This window comes from Herpailurus yagouaroundi, unplaced genomic scaffold (genome assembly GCF_014898765.1).
Source record: "Herpailurus yagouaroundi ecotype Mexico unplaced genomic scaffold, PumYag 355, whole genome shotgun sequence".
Classification (NCBI taxonomy): domain Eukaryota; kingdom Metazoa; phylum Chordata; class Mammalia; order Carnivora; family Felidae; genus Herpailurus; species Herpailurus yagouaroundi.
This window is the reverse complement of record NW_024412572.1, coordinates 6,971,991-6,985,588: the sequence shown is the minus strand read 5'-3', so window position 1 is coordinate 6,985,588 and position 13,598 is coordinate 6,971,991. Positions and strand designations below refer to the sequence as shown.

General features: G+C 35.1%; 1 protein-coding gene and 1 non-coding gene across 14 annotated transcripts in view; both read right to left on the bottom strand.

Moving 5' to 3' along the window:
• Positions 1 to 13,598, bottom strand: part of ERC1 (ELKS/RAB6-interacting/CAST family member 1) — a 520,536-nt gene that overhangs the window by 291,855 nt on the left and 215,083 nt on the right. The window lies entirely within an intron of this gene.
• On the bottom strand, positions 3,443 to 3,549 carry LOC121022134 (U6 spliceosomal RNA). The gene has a single exon (XR_005786825.1). It is a non-coding gene; the product is annotated as a U6 spliceosomal RNA (small nuclear RNA).

Sequence of the window (13,598 nt, the reverse complement as noted above, 5' to 3'; positions counted from 1 at the left end):
TCCCCCACCCTCACTCTGTCTCTCTCAAAAATAATAAAAAAAAATTTTTTTTAATGTTTGTGGCACCTGGGTGACTCAGTAGGTTAAGTTCCAACTTCAGTTCTTCAGTTCAGTTCATGAACTCACTGTTCGTGGGTTCAAGCCCCACATCAGGCTCTGTGCTGACAGCTCAGAGCCTGGAGCCTGCTTTGAATTCTGTCTCCCTCTCTCTCTCTCTGCCCCTCCCCAGCTCATGCTCTCTCTCTCTCTTTCAAAAATAAATAAACTTAAAAAAAAAAAAAAAGATAATTTTAATCTTCAAAATATTGGTCATAGGATTTTTTAATGATTATCTCCATCAACTCCAAAAAGACACGACAAAATACTAAGTAATAAATATAGAATACCAAGCTGAATACAAAGCATGATCCTAAACATATGTGTGCATACACACATACATAACTGAAAAAATTAAAAAGGAAAAACTTAGGATGTTTTTAATGTTTCTTTTAATGGTATTCTGTAGTTTCTAAATTTTTTAAAATAGACAAAATACTTTTTAAAAACATTTTAAAATTATGTTTTTAAAAATGAGATGTGGTTTTACCTCAAAATAGGATCTTCATCTATATCAGACTAACAGAAAGTAGTCCAGTATGGCACATTTAAGTTTCCCTTATTTTTTTTGGTCTTTAATTTTCCACTTCCAACTCCATTTTCTTTTCATGTTTTCAATTTCTTTTCTTTAACTTAGTTTTCTGGCTTTAGCTCTACATTTTCATTCTATAGACTAAAGGATAATTAAATAGGAAAATAAAATGATTTTATCTAATAAGTCAGGCAACCAAGAAAAGTATAGAAAATTTTAAGAGTATTAAATCAATATATCTCCCATTGTTTCTCCTACCCCACCTTCTTGTATAATGTTTACGTGCAAATGCAACACAAATATATGGAAAGTTCTGAATTCACAAATTAACTAGAGTGGATGAATACAACCAACTTTCTTGTCTAATATCCTTGTCAACACTGTTTCTTGGGCAAAGAACACAAACAGTATTATCACAACATACGTGATAAGTAAAAGGAAAGATGTAACTTGAGGAACTGTTTGGGAATAAATATTCTGAGACATAATAGAATCTGTGAAACATGAAATTACTTTCTCTTATAAATAGATCAATATGTAATTTGATTTAAATCTGGGTAGACAAGAAAACCCAAATATGTTAGTAAACCCATACCTTAAACAGAAAGAAAAGGATTTAAATGGCTTAGTATAGATTTTTTTTTTAACTCTATTAGACTGCTATTAAGCCTGAATTAATTAACTGGGGTTAAATTCAAAGTGAACTTATATCCTTTAATATCCTTCAAGCAAGAAAAGGAGAAAGGAGATTCAGAAATGAATTAATCCTTTAAAATGTGATTCTCAATTGAGGAGTTCCCAACTATTATAATAAATAATGAAATAATGAATGAATGAATGAATGAATGATGAATGAATTTAACTCTCTCCATTCTCACACAGATATGAATAAATTAATGTGTAAGAAGAGAAAAATGCAAAAATGGAAAAGAAGAGACTTATCTCTACTGGTCTCTATCACAAGAAGTTTTATAAGATGTGATCTACCACCTTGCTATTCAAAGTATGATCCATGAACATACATCATCAGCACACTTGGGAGCTTGTTAAAAATACAGAATTCTCAGGCTCACACTAGATCTACTAAATCTGCCCCTATTTACTTTTTTACTATTCCCTCAGCCTCTGTCTCTTAAAATCCAAACTCAAACTTAGGTCATAACTACTATTGGCTCTCCTCAGCTCCCATACTCATTTTAACTAAATATATCTTAGGACATGTTAGTTTGTTCCTCATATTAGTGTAATCCACATGTATATCTCATTATACCTATGAAAATGCCTTCCTAGGGGCACCTGGCTGGCTCAGTCAGTAGAGCACACGACTCTTGATCTTGGGGCTGTAAGTTCGAGACCCACATTGGGTACAGAGATTACTTAAAAATAAAAACACCCAAGGAAAGATGGAAGGATGGAAGGATGGAAGGATGGAAGGGAGGAAGGGAGGAAGGGAGGAAGGGAGGAAGGGAGGAAGGAAGGAAGGAAGGAAGGAAGGAAGGAAGGAAGAAAGGAAGGAGAGAAAATGCCTTCCTAGAGGTCATGGTCCATGTCTGATATATTTTCATAACTCACAACGCATAGCATAGTTCCTCCTGGTGTGTAGATACTCATTAAATATTTGTTAAACACATGTATAAAAAGAAAACTACATCCCCTCTATTGACAAATTTGCCCAAAACATGGCTCTGAGGGAAAATACAGTTTAACATTACAAAACAATGTAAGCACTGAAAAATGAACATCTTCCTTATCTTTAAGTAACTAAGAAAGTTTATTAGGAAAGGACTAGTTCTTGTTCTCCTTCAAAACTTACATTCTATTAAGACACCATCATACTTTTTTCAGAAACTACACTCCTAGTGGCTTTTTGCTTTGTCAAAAAGACAGATACATAATGCTAGTGTAGTAGGTCACCCTACCATAAAAATCTCCCAAGCACATTTAAGAAAAAAATAGAATGCTACTATTGTCAGGTTTAAGGAAATACTAAAAATCAAATCTGACTAAGCTATTTGTGCTTTCATTAGAGAAAAGCAGTTTAAGCTAGAAAAAAAAAAGCTTAAAAATACATTAATTTCAAGCAAAATATTGTTCAAGTATTACATACTAAACATCTTTATTATGCATAAATGTTTACATATAGAGAGAATATACAGATATTGCATGTGCATGCACACACAGACACTCCCTCTCCTTCAACCTTCCCAGGAACACCCTCCATTGACACTTAACATAAAAACTAAGACGTGAAATTTCATAACACTACCTGGATACCTACACTTGGCTTAAAAATAGCAATTTCAGGGGTGCCTTGGTGGCGCAGTCGGTTAAGTGTCCGACTTCAGCCAGGTCACGATCTCGCGGTCCATGAGTTTGAGCCCCGCTTTAGGCTCTGGGCTGATGGCTCAGAGCCTGGAACCTGTTTCCGATTCTGTGTCTCCCTCTCTCTCTGCCCCTCCCCCGTTCATGCTCTGTCTCTCTCTGTCCCAAAAATAAATAAACGTTAAAAAAAAAAAATAGCAATTTCATATTATATCATCCCCAAAAGTATATAAGAAACTAAAAATAATATTTTTTACATATTCTATGTCTAATTACAATGTTTTGGGTTATTTAAGAGCTGCTTTAAATAAGGATTTTTATTTCATGGCACTGTATCCCTAGCAATCTAATGATAATAAGCCATACAAAAAAAATATATATTTCATTATAGAATATAAAATCACTAACAATTTGGAGTTTTATATAAACACTCTTAAATTCTACCAAAAAATGCTTTAGTTATCAATTCAACAGTTTTTGTTTTTGTCTTTTTAAAATCTGGAACACTTCTCAAATTTGCCTGGCATCCTTGTGCAGGGGCCATGCTAATCTTCTCTGTATTGTTCGAAGTTTAGTTTATGTGCTGCCAAAGCGAGCACCAATTCAACAGTGCTCTTCAAGCACTTCAAGAGAAGAACATATCTAGTCCCATCTTACATTTAATTTCATTTATTTCCATGTTTGTTCTCACTATCACACTGATCTCCTTGTGGGCAAGGACCTTGTATTATAAATCTCCACAGATCTGAGGCAAGGCCTATCTCATAGCAGTTACTCAAAGTTAACTGAATTCAAGTGTTTTGACAGAAAACTCTTTTTTTAAGGTTGGTTCTCATAATAACTCTCATCTATTACCATTAACTCAATGAATATTTCATGAAAGCTTCTATGTGCTAAGTATTATCTTGGGAATATGGCAGTGAAAAAAAATGACAAAAATCTCAGCCCCCACTGAGTTTACAGTCAATGGGAAGATAGAGAATATAAGTAAAATACACTGTATGTCAAATGGTGATAAATCCAATGGAAAAAATAAAAGAGGAAAAGAGGAGCGTGGGAATGACCAGTGAGACTGCAATTTTAAATGAAGTGCTCAGGAAAAGCCACACTGCTAAGGTAATATTTAAGTAAAGATGTAAAGGAAATGAGGAAGTAAGCACAGCTATGCGCATATTGAAGAGAGAGTGCTCCACACAGAGGAAACAGCAAATCATAGATCCGGATAGAAGAATGTGCCTGGCCAGTGTGATCAAAGTAGATGGAGAGACACAGCATACTGGCAGATGAGGTCACACAAGCAATGAAGGGCCAAACCCTCCAGCAAAGGCAAGCAAAAAAATTTTTTAATCTTTTCATTTCATTTATTTCAGAACAAAAAGTCACAGGATGTGGTTTTCACTGTCCACCTTCCCCCACATCCATAAACTGGTGTTTAATTTTTGATCTACAAAAGAATAATTCATTTTTTTCTTTTCAATTTTTTACTTAAATTCTATTTAGTAACAGAGTGTAATATTGGTTTCAGGAGTAGAATTCAATGATTCATTACTTAGCTGACTTTTTTATGGTAAAGGTCCAGATAGTAAGTATTTACACTTTGTAATCCATATACAATCTGAGTCACACATTCTCCTCTGTTTTTTTAACTATTTTAAATACATGAAAACCATTCTTAGCTTGCAGGCTATATAAAGGGTACAGGAGGCCTGTAGTTTGCTAATCCTTGCTTCAGAGCTTTGTAGGTTACTGAAAAGCCTTTGCTTTAGGAAGCAATTCCTTGGTATCATAAAGTACTAATAAAAATAACCCAATAAAAATTCAAATTTCTATCAAATGAGAAAGCTACATACTTGTCAATAATTTAAAACTAGCATGCATTCTAAACCCAACCGTGAAATTTTCTAAGAAAGCGTTAGCCTCCACTTAGGTATTTGGCAAATATTTACTGAATGCCAACAAGGGGTACATAGCTTTTTTTCTTCCTTCAAATTTTTATTTAAGTTCCAATTAGTTAACATATAGTGTAATATTGGTTTCAGGAATAGAACTGAGTGATTCATGACTTACATATAACACAGTCCTTATCACAAGTGCCCTCCTTAATATCCATCATCCATTTAGCCTATCCTCCACCTACCTCCCCTCCATCAACCCTGTTTGTTCTCTGTAGTTAAGAGTCTCTCTTAATTTTCTTCCCTTTCTTTTTTCCCCTTCCTCTGTGTTCATCTGTTTTGTTTCTTAAATACCACAAGTGAAATCATATGGCATTTGTCTTTCTCTGATAGACTTATTTTGCTTAGCATAATACACTCTAGCTCCATCCACGTTGTTGCGAATAAGGGCTGCTTCTCTTTTAAGGAACAGAATACAACCTCACTGCCCTCAGGAATTTATTGTTGAAAGAGGCAAAACAATTTCAACTAACAAAGAATCTGCATCACACAGCACAGTAGCATGTCCTATGGGAAAAACCAAATGGAGCAAAGTAATAGAGATGCTGAATGTGATAATAGTTTATTTAGCTACAATTGTCAGGGTAGACATCACTGAGGAACTGCGATGGAGGATGTGAAAAGCAAGCCATGTAAAGGCCTAGGGAAAGAGGGAGAAAGAACATAAGTACAAATACTGTGAGGACAGCAAAAGCTTGGCAGATTTCTTTTAAAAGTCGATATGGTGGTGTATTACAAAGGGTAAGTAGTAAGTGGTGAGGTCACAAAAGGAGCAAGAAGTCAGATGATGCAGAGCCTTATAAACCATGGTAAGGAGTTTGGGTTTTATTCTGAATATAGAGGGCAGAGCAAGGTCTTAAGGAGTGACAGCATTTACTGTATGCTTTAAGAGTTCAGTCTAGCCGGGGCGCCTGGGTGGCGCAGTCGGTTAAGCGTCCGACTTCAGCCAGGTCACGATCTCGCGGTCCGGGAGTTCGAGCCCCGCATCAGGCTCTGGGCTGATGGCTCGGAGCCTGGAGCCTGTTTCCGATTCTGTGTTTCCCTCTCTCTCTGCTCCTCCCCCGTTCATGCTCTGTCTCTCTCTGTCCCAAAAATAAATAAACGTTGAAAAAAAAAAATTAAAAAAAAAAAAAAAAGAGTTCAGTCTAGCTGCCATGGAGAAGAGACTAGTAGAGCAAAATGTAGAAGCAAGGGTACCAGTTAGAAAGCTACTCTGATAGTATGAGTAAGAGATAATACTTCATAGGAGGGCATGGAGAGAAATGGCTGAATTTCAGATATATTTGTGATGTACGATAGGACTTCCTGATAGATTTAATACAGGGAGTGGCAGGAGAGAAAAATCAGAAATTAGTTGATTTATTTCTGAGCAATGAGTGAATGGTGATACCATTTACTGAACTGGGGAATACTGAGGAAGAAATTTTGAAAAGAATGGAAAAAATGAAGAGATCTGCTCTGGGTAAAGTTAAGTTTGATATCTAATTAAAGACATCATGGAAATAATTAGTATATTACTCTGGAGCTCCTTTGTGTACATGTAGACATATGTATATACATGATAGACATGTCCCACATACACAATAGATGGGAGCTATAAATACATAAGTAATACTGAAAGCCACAAGGCTTGAAGACATCTTCTGAGAAAGTATATGTAAAAACAACAATAGGGCTGAGAATGGAGCCCTTCAAGCTTTAGGGGAATACAGCAGAGCCAGAAATGACAACAGAGTAGGCATGACAAATGAAGGACAGAGAAAATAAGTAGAATCTGCTATCAGAAATGCCAAAAGAAAATACCTTTCAAGGAAGGGAGTGTGTATAATGATGCTGAAAGGAAAGGCAAGATGGTGACAGTAACTTTTGGACCTGGCACCTGAAAATATACCACCGCAAACCCTGGCAAAAGCAGTTTCAGGGAAGTGATAAAAGTAGATTAAAAAATAGATAAAAGAGAAGTCTGACTTGGTAAACTTGAAGAAAGGTGAAGAAATGCAGACAGCAATTATACACAGTCAATTTTTTAAACAAGATTTGTTAAGAAGGAACAGAGAAAAATGGTGTGCCAGCTAGAAAGGACTATCATGTCAAGGAAAGGACTTTCAAAGATGGAGGGTGGAAATGTTAAATCATGCTTATAATAATAAACTAGGAAAAAGTAAAGTTTTAAAAATAAAGCAGAGAGAAGGATAATTGAGAAAGCACCATCCTTGAACTGGGTAACTAGGATAGGATTATGAGAAAAAGTGGCAGAGTTGAACTTAGAACAGTGAACCACTGTAAAGAAAACACACAAAACACACCTGTACAGATGCATGTAAGCCAGGAGATCTAAGGGTGGGAAGATGCAGTAGGTAGCATCTGATTCCTATTTTCTCAATGTAATATGAAGTGAAGTCAGCAGCTATGAGGTGAAGGCAGGGATTTTGTGGATTTGACAAAAGAAGAGCGAGCAGGATATAATCATCTCTGAAAATGTAAAATCAAATTTAACAGGCATTTGTATTAGAACTGCCTGTATAAGTGGGAGCACATTTGAAATATGTGGCCATAAATCTGCAGTGAGACCTGTCAGGACAGTTGTGTGACTTTTTTTCCCAAGAAATATGCAGTATCTCAGTGCAGAGGCTGTAGAGTATAGAAGTGGTGGTCAGAGCTGCACTGTACTTTGCAGCATACTAAGCCAAGGTGTAGAATTCCAAAAGAAAACAATCAACTCCACATACTTAAAGTCACAGGAGAGAAAAGAGGAAAGCTTTATGCTGGCCAGAACAGGTATACAATCCCCCAAATGTAAGAAAAGACACTGCTTAAGAATGGAACCAAAACAGAGGAGAAAAGAAAAACAGAGAACCCATTCTCACATTTCTTAGTATAATTTGTGGAATTGTTTTACTACAACGGTTGATGCCTGTTCCCCAAACTGTATAAAGATAAGAATCCATGACTGTTGGTATATTTAAAATCAATTTATAAAGTCTAAAAAAAAGCAGACCAAGGATATGTCACAGTGCTATGACTGAAGTGTGCCAAGAAATCTGAATATGCGCTAGAGAAACAGAGAAACAAAAAAAAAATTCCTGTCTTAAAAAACTGACTTGACTTTTTGGATCTGTGACAGAATAAATATACTGTCAATTGTTTTTATTCTTTATTTATTTATTTAAAGTTTTTTTTTTTTTAATTTTTTTTTTAACGTTTATTTATTATTTTTGGGACAGAGAGAGACAGAGCATGAACGGGGGAGGGGCAGAGAGAGAGGGAGACACAGAATCGGAAACAGGCCCCAGGCTCTGAGCCATCAGCCCAGAGCCCGACACGGGGCTCGAACTCACGGACCGCGAGATCGCGCCACCCAGGCGCCCCAATTGTTTTTATTCTTTAAAGAAAGCTGCTCTCTGTTCCTCACTCTGGATTTCTCCTTGATTTATTGATAATGACAGAGGAAAGCACAAGCATTTTTATGGAGAGCATCCATTTATTTTATGCATTATCTTAATGTCTATCATCTAAAACAGGACATACAACTTTATACACTTTTGAGCAAAATTTTGGTACTAAGAGATATATACATATCCTCATGTCTCTCTTCTATTTTTTTCTCCCTTTTCAATTTTATTCTTCCCCAATACTCCTACTTTATTTAATTTTCTTCTCCCTTTCATATGTTTTCTGTTTATATGCCTCAGGCCTCACAGAATCATCCAGAGATTCAACCATTCTTCGTGGAAGTCAGACCTAGGAGAATGCTGACCCCATGACCTAGGAAAAGTAACATTCTAGCATGAACAGAACAATGAAACAGACAATATAGCTTTTTATTTCCTGCTATCTTGTTTCCCTCTTTATGTCTGAAAAGTGCTTTGTAGATACTAATGAATGCATTTACTTTCAGTACCCCAAGCCTCTGTCAGTAATGAGCACTGTGAATGCTACAGTTTAATCACACCACAAAACAGTATACTAAGCTATGTGTGCAGAAAGAGTATGCTGTTTGTACTTTTTCACCTGGTGGTGTCACAGGGAGCAGTTTAAAAACTAATTTAACTTGGACATTTCTCTATAACATGCACATGGAGAGGTAATAGCTGGAGGCTATCTTGGGAAACAAAGCATTAATAAAAAGCAGATAATAAATTAAAAAGTAGATAATGGTAACAGTTTTTCTCAGGTGCATATAAATGTGAGTAATCAGCAAACTCCATAAGTGGTTTTCTTCATAAATTTTGGGTAAAATACAATGAAAATCATTAAATCAACTGGGGAGAAGATTATTAATCACTAAAGCATTCCACTGAAATGAGAGAAAAGAATAAAGTTTAGTTTCTGATTTCATTAATAAAGCATTGGCCTAGGGGTGTCTGGGGGCACTCTTGGTTTCAGCTCAGGTCATGATCTCACAACTCATGAGTTTGAGCCTGCATATCGCTCTGTGCTGACAGTGCAGCACCCTCTTGGGATTTTCTATCTTCCTCTCTCTCTTCCCCTCCCCAACTTTCTCTCTGTCTCAAAAATAAACCTAAAAAAAAATAATAAATATAGTACTGGCCTAATGGAAGAAAGGGAGGCAAAAAAAAAAAAAAATCAAAACTGTAATCTATGAATCTGAAATTTTACATTGTATTTTCATCACAAAAATAATTAAACTCCACTTCCACGGGGTCTTTAACCAATAGAGATATGACTACACACAAACATAATTTATAAAAACTCAGCATGCTGTAAGTGAATTATAAAAATTTAGTTTACATTTGCCTGCTGTTTGTTTTTGTTAGAGACATACTGACCTCATAATAAAACTCAAGCTTCCTTAATTAGCACCAAAGGCCCTCAAGAATCTTTATTTCTATCACTCCCTCCTGCCGCAGGTTTTTTTGTTTTGGGGTGTTTTTCTTTTGCTTTGGTCTCTTCAGTTGTCCTAATGTCTTTAACACTATCTCTGCCTAGCATACAAGTACTCATCCTTCAAAATGATATTAAAATGGCAGCATACTGGCAAAGCATTCCAGCACCGACTGAGCAGAAGTGCTTCATCCGCATGACTAAAGGGTCTGTACCTGAACTATAGTATGGTACATTGTGTAAAGGATGTAAAGTGTAAAGGAAAGTGTAAGGAGTGTAAAGGAAAAGATTTTCTAGATTCTCTGAATCTAGAAAGTGTAAAGGAAAAGATTTTCTAGGTTCTCTGTTCACAAATTATAATATTTGAAATATACAAATATTCTAGAGCTACAAATTAAAGAAAGACTAAAATATACAGTGAAATTCAAATTGCCAATATTAATTTAATATACAGGTAAATCACTGATCACAGTGGTTGGGATTGTGGATCCCTTAAGGTATTTACTACTATGGTCCAAGTGCTTTTGAAACATAAGAAAATTAAACTGTCCCAAAACTTTTCTTTGCCAAATTGGTAAAAACAAGTTTGCTTCCCACAGCACATCATAATATCATCTGAACTTTGATCGAAATTAAAAGACCATTATTAAGCCTACCACCTCCTTTTTTCATTGGCCCATCGCAATTACAGCAGTTAACACTTGATAACAATATCATAACCACAAAGCAAATGTTTATGGATAAATATGCCATTTAGTTATAGGATTTCACCCAGATGATCCAAAATATGTACATAAATTGTGTTTTACATTGTCACTGAAATGAAAATACAAAATAATAACCCATCAGCATGATAAACTCGTAAATCTCAAAACATGTTCAAAGTCCCCAGGGATGTGAGAGCCCCTAATAGGAATACTTAATGAAGAGGTTAAAAACAAAGCTTTTAAGAGTTGGAGAGCTCTGATTTAAATATCTGATTTACTATTCATCACCTATGTGATCATTAACCTCTTTAAGCTTCATGTTTGGTTTTTGTTGTTTTTTAAACTTTTAACTTGTGATATGGGAATAATGCCCATCTCTCATAGAGTTGTTATGTGGAATAAATAAGATAACGTATGGAAAATGCACAGCATAGGATTTGGCACAGCAAGCAGCGAGAAACATTACTTCTCACACGCATATGCATGCATACAAACACATATCTACCTTATTATTTTTTTTTTAGAAAAACTGTCCTTTAATACAAAACAAGATAGATAAAGCATTCCTTCTCTATTGTATTTTATCACATAAATTTAAATACCTAAATTCCCCATCATCAACTTGCACAGAATCACAGAATATGCTTTTTACTCTGCAGGTGGTGGGAAGGGTGTGTGTGAGATTGAATACTCTATGTTTGAATGTAAGTCTAGCATTATGTTAGATAAAATACTATAATAACCACCTTTGTAAGTTTCTCACCATATACCAACCACCTTAATGTATATCATCACATTATCTCTTTTGTCACACCTTATTCAAAAGACTTTTATAAGGCTTTATTATTTCTTTATTTATTTTGAGGGGAGGGAGAAGTGTTTTAGTATAAGTATGTCCCAGTATTTGTATGATATTAATACTAAAAAAGTATCCATTGCTTATCTGAAATACTAATTTAACTGATATCCCATATGTATATTTGCTAAATCTGGCAATCATATACAAATTCAAATTTTAATTAACTGTAAATTTAATCTTTCTTCCTTTCTCTACTGAATTTATCATGTTTAGCTACAGAATGCCAGATAATAGTCTATAATTGCCACCATGAAAAGCTACATTTGCCACTTCTCAATGCATGATAGCACAAAACTCAATACTTTTCAGTAGAACAGTTAGGTAGATCAGTACAAGTATGTGTTCACACATTTTTTTTTCCTACCAATGAATCATTCAAAATAATAACACTATATTTCAGGAGAAGGTAGTTATGCAGGCTGTGGCTACACTGTGCCTGTGTGTGACCCATTACAAAAACACTAGGCAATATTATTGCTTGAAAGGAAAGAAAATAAGGAAATACACTCTTCAACAATAAGGCTGTTTAAGAAAGCCAACAAGGGGCGCCTGGGTGGCTCAGTCAGTTAAGCCTCTGACTTCGGTTCAGGCCATGATCTCGCAGTTCACAAGTTTGAGCCCCACATCAATAGCTCTGAGCCTGGAGCCTGCTTTAGATTCTGTGTCTCCCTCTCTCTCTGCCCCTTCTCTGCTCACACTCTTTCTCTCTCTCAAAAATAAATTAAAAAAAATTTTTTTAATTTTAAAAAAAAGAACGCCAACCAAATGACAAGTAAAAAAGGCAATTAACAACAGATTATTCTCCTAGATTATACTCGTGTCTATAAATCAAACTCCTTGTAAATAGATCCCACAAGGTCAGAAATGCTCTTAGGCCTAAAAAGTTCTGAAGACTTTAGCTAAAAAAAAAAAAAAAAAAAAAAAAAGAAGAAAAAAATGAAGGCTTCAAACTATAGTTCTCTTTTTGTGAATGACATGAGGTTTTAGTGCCTACTGTCAGACAACAATGAAAAAAATTCTAAGATGTGCAATCAGAAAACTGGCTAGTTGACTTAGACTTTGGAAACCAATGTAGAACCCTTTCATCAAATTAGATGAAAGAGACTATATAAAAACAGGAATGCATCTGAGCAAGGCATAAAGTATTTAGCTTTTATTACATAACAATAGAGGTACTCTGGTCTAAATGCTGTTGATACAAAATATCCCACAGATTCCAAACATCTGTTTTAAAGATAAATCTGCAACAGGCACTGTCAAATAAAATAGGGGTAATAATAATATTGAGCTCAATTTGTGTAAACTAGGAAGTAAATGAGAGGATATTTATAAGCCTCACCTACTGAATGTCTTGCCTTTAGCCAAAGGTGCTAAATCAAAAGTAACAATGAATTATGAATGAAATCATATATTTTCATCTATTCATGGAATCATTTCTTTGTATTCTTTCTCTGGGGATAATGTCATTGAATAATAACTAAAGACATGTATATATGTTTAAGAACAGAGAATGTGAATCTTCACTCATTATCACACTAAATGAAATCTCTCTGTACTAAATGGAAGCAGGGACAGAGGAAAGGCAGTAAAGGACAAGAAAGAGAAAACAAATAAATCTATACAAACCAAGAAAGCTTAGAGGAGGACACTAAAAAGCAAACACTACAGTTAAGTGTCACTATTAACACAAAACAGGTGGTTAAAACAAACACTTAAGGGTTAAGTATCCTGCCCATGGTCCCATAATGAAGTTATCCAAATATCCAATCCAATCTCAAGCCATCAATATTCTCTTAATGATCTGTTCAACTGGACTTGGCAAAACCATAATTAAAATGGTGAAATGCTTCTGTATAGAAAAAAGTACTGCACTAAATTCCAACCTGGAACAAAGAAAACCTTTTTTACATACTACAACCAAAATGATCTTTGCCACTGGAAAAACAAAACCTATTTTGTACATCTTGGAAAATAAAATTATTGAGAAATAAGTATAGCTTAATGGCATTTCCTGCTAGAGTAACAACTACTAAAATGAACCAGCTAACAACATTATAATTAACATAACCTGTAACTCACAGAATTATGTATACAATAATGACTTTCACACACAAATGCTTCTGGGGCTTTTTGTAGGGCTTTGTTTAGAGATATTTAGATCACAACCTGTCACACAAAAGACAAAAGCGATAAAACTTTCCTGTAAAAATATGTCCACCTGATGCTTAAGTTAGAGATGAAAGTTCTCCAAACACAAGGCAAAATCCTTCATGGTATTTCATTAC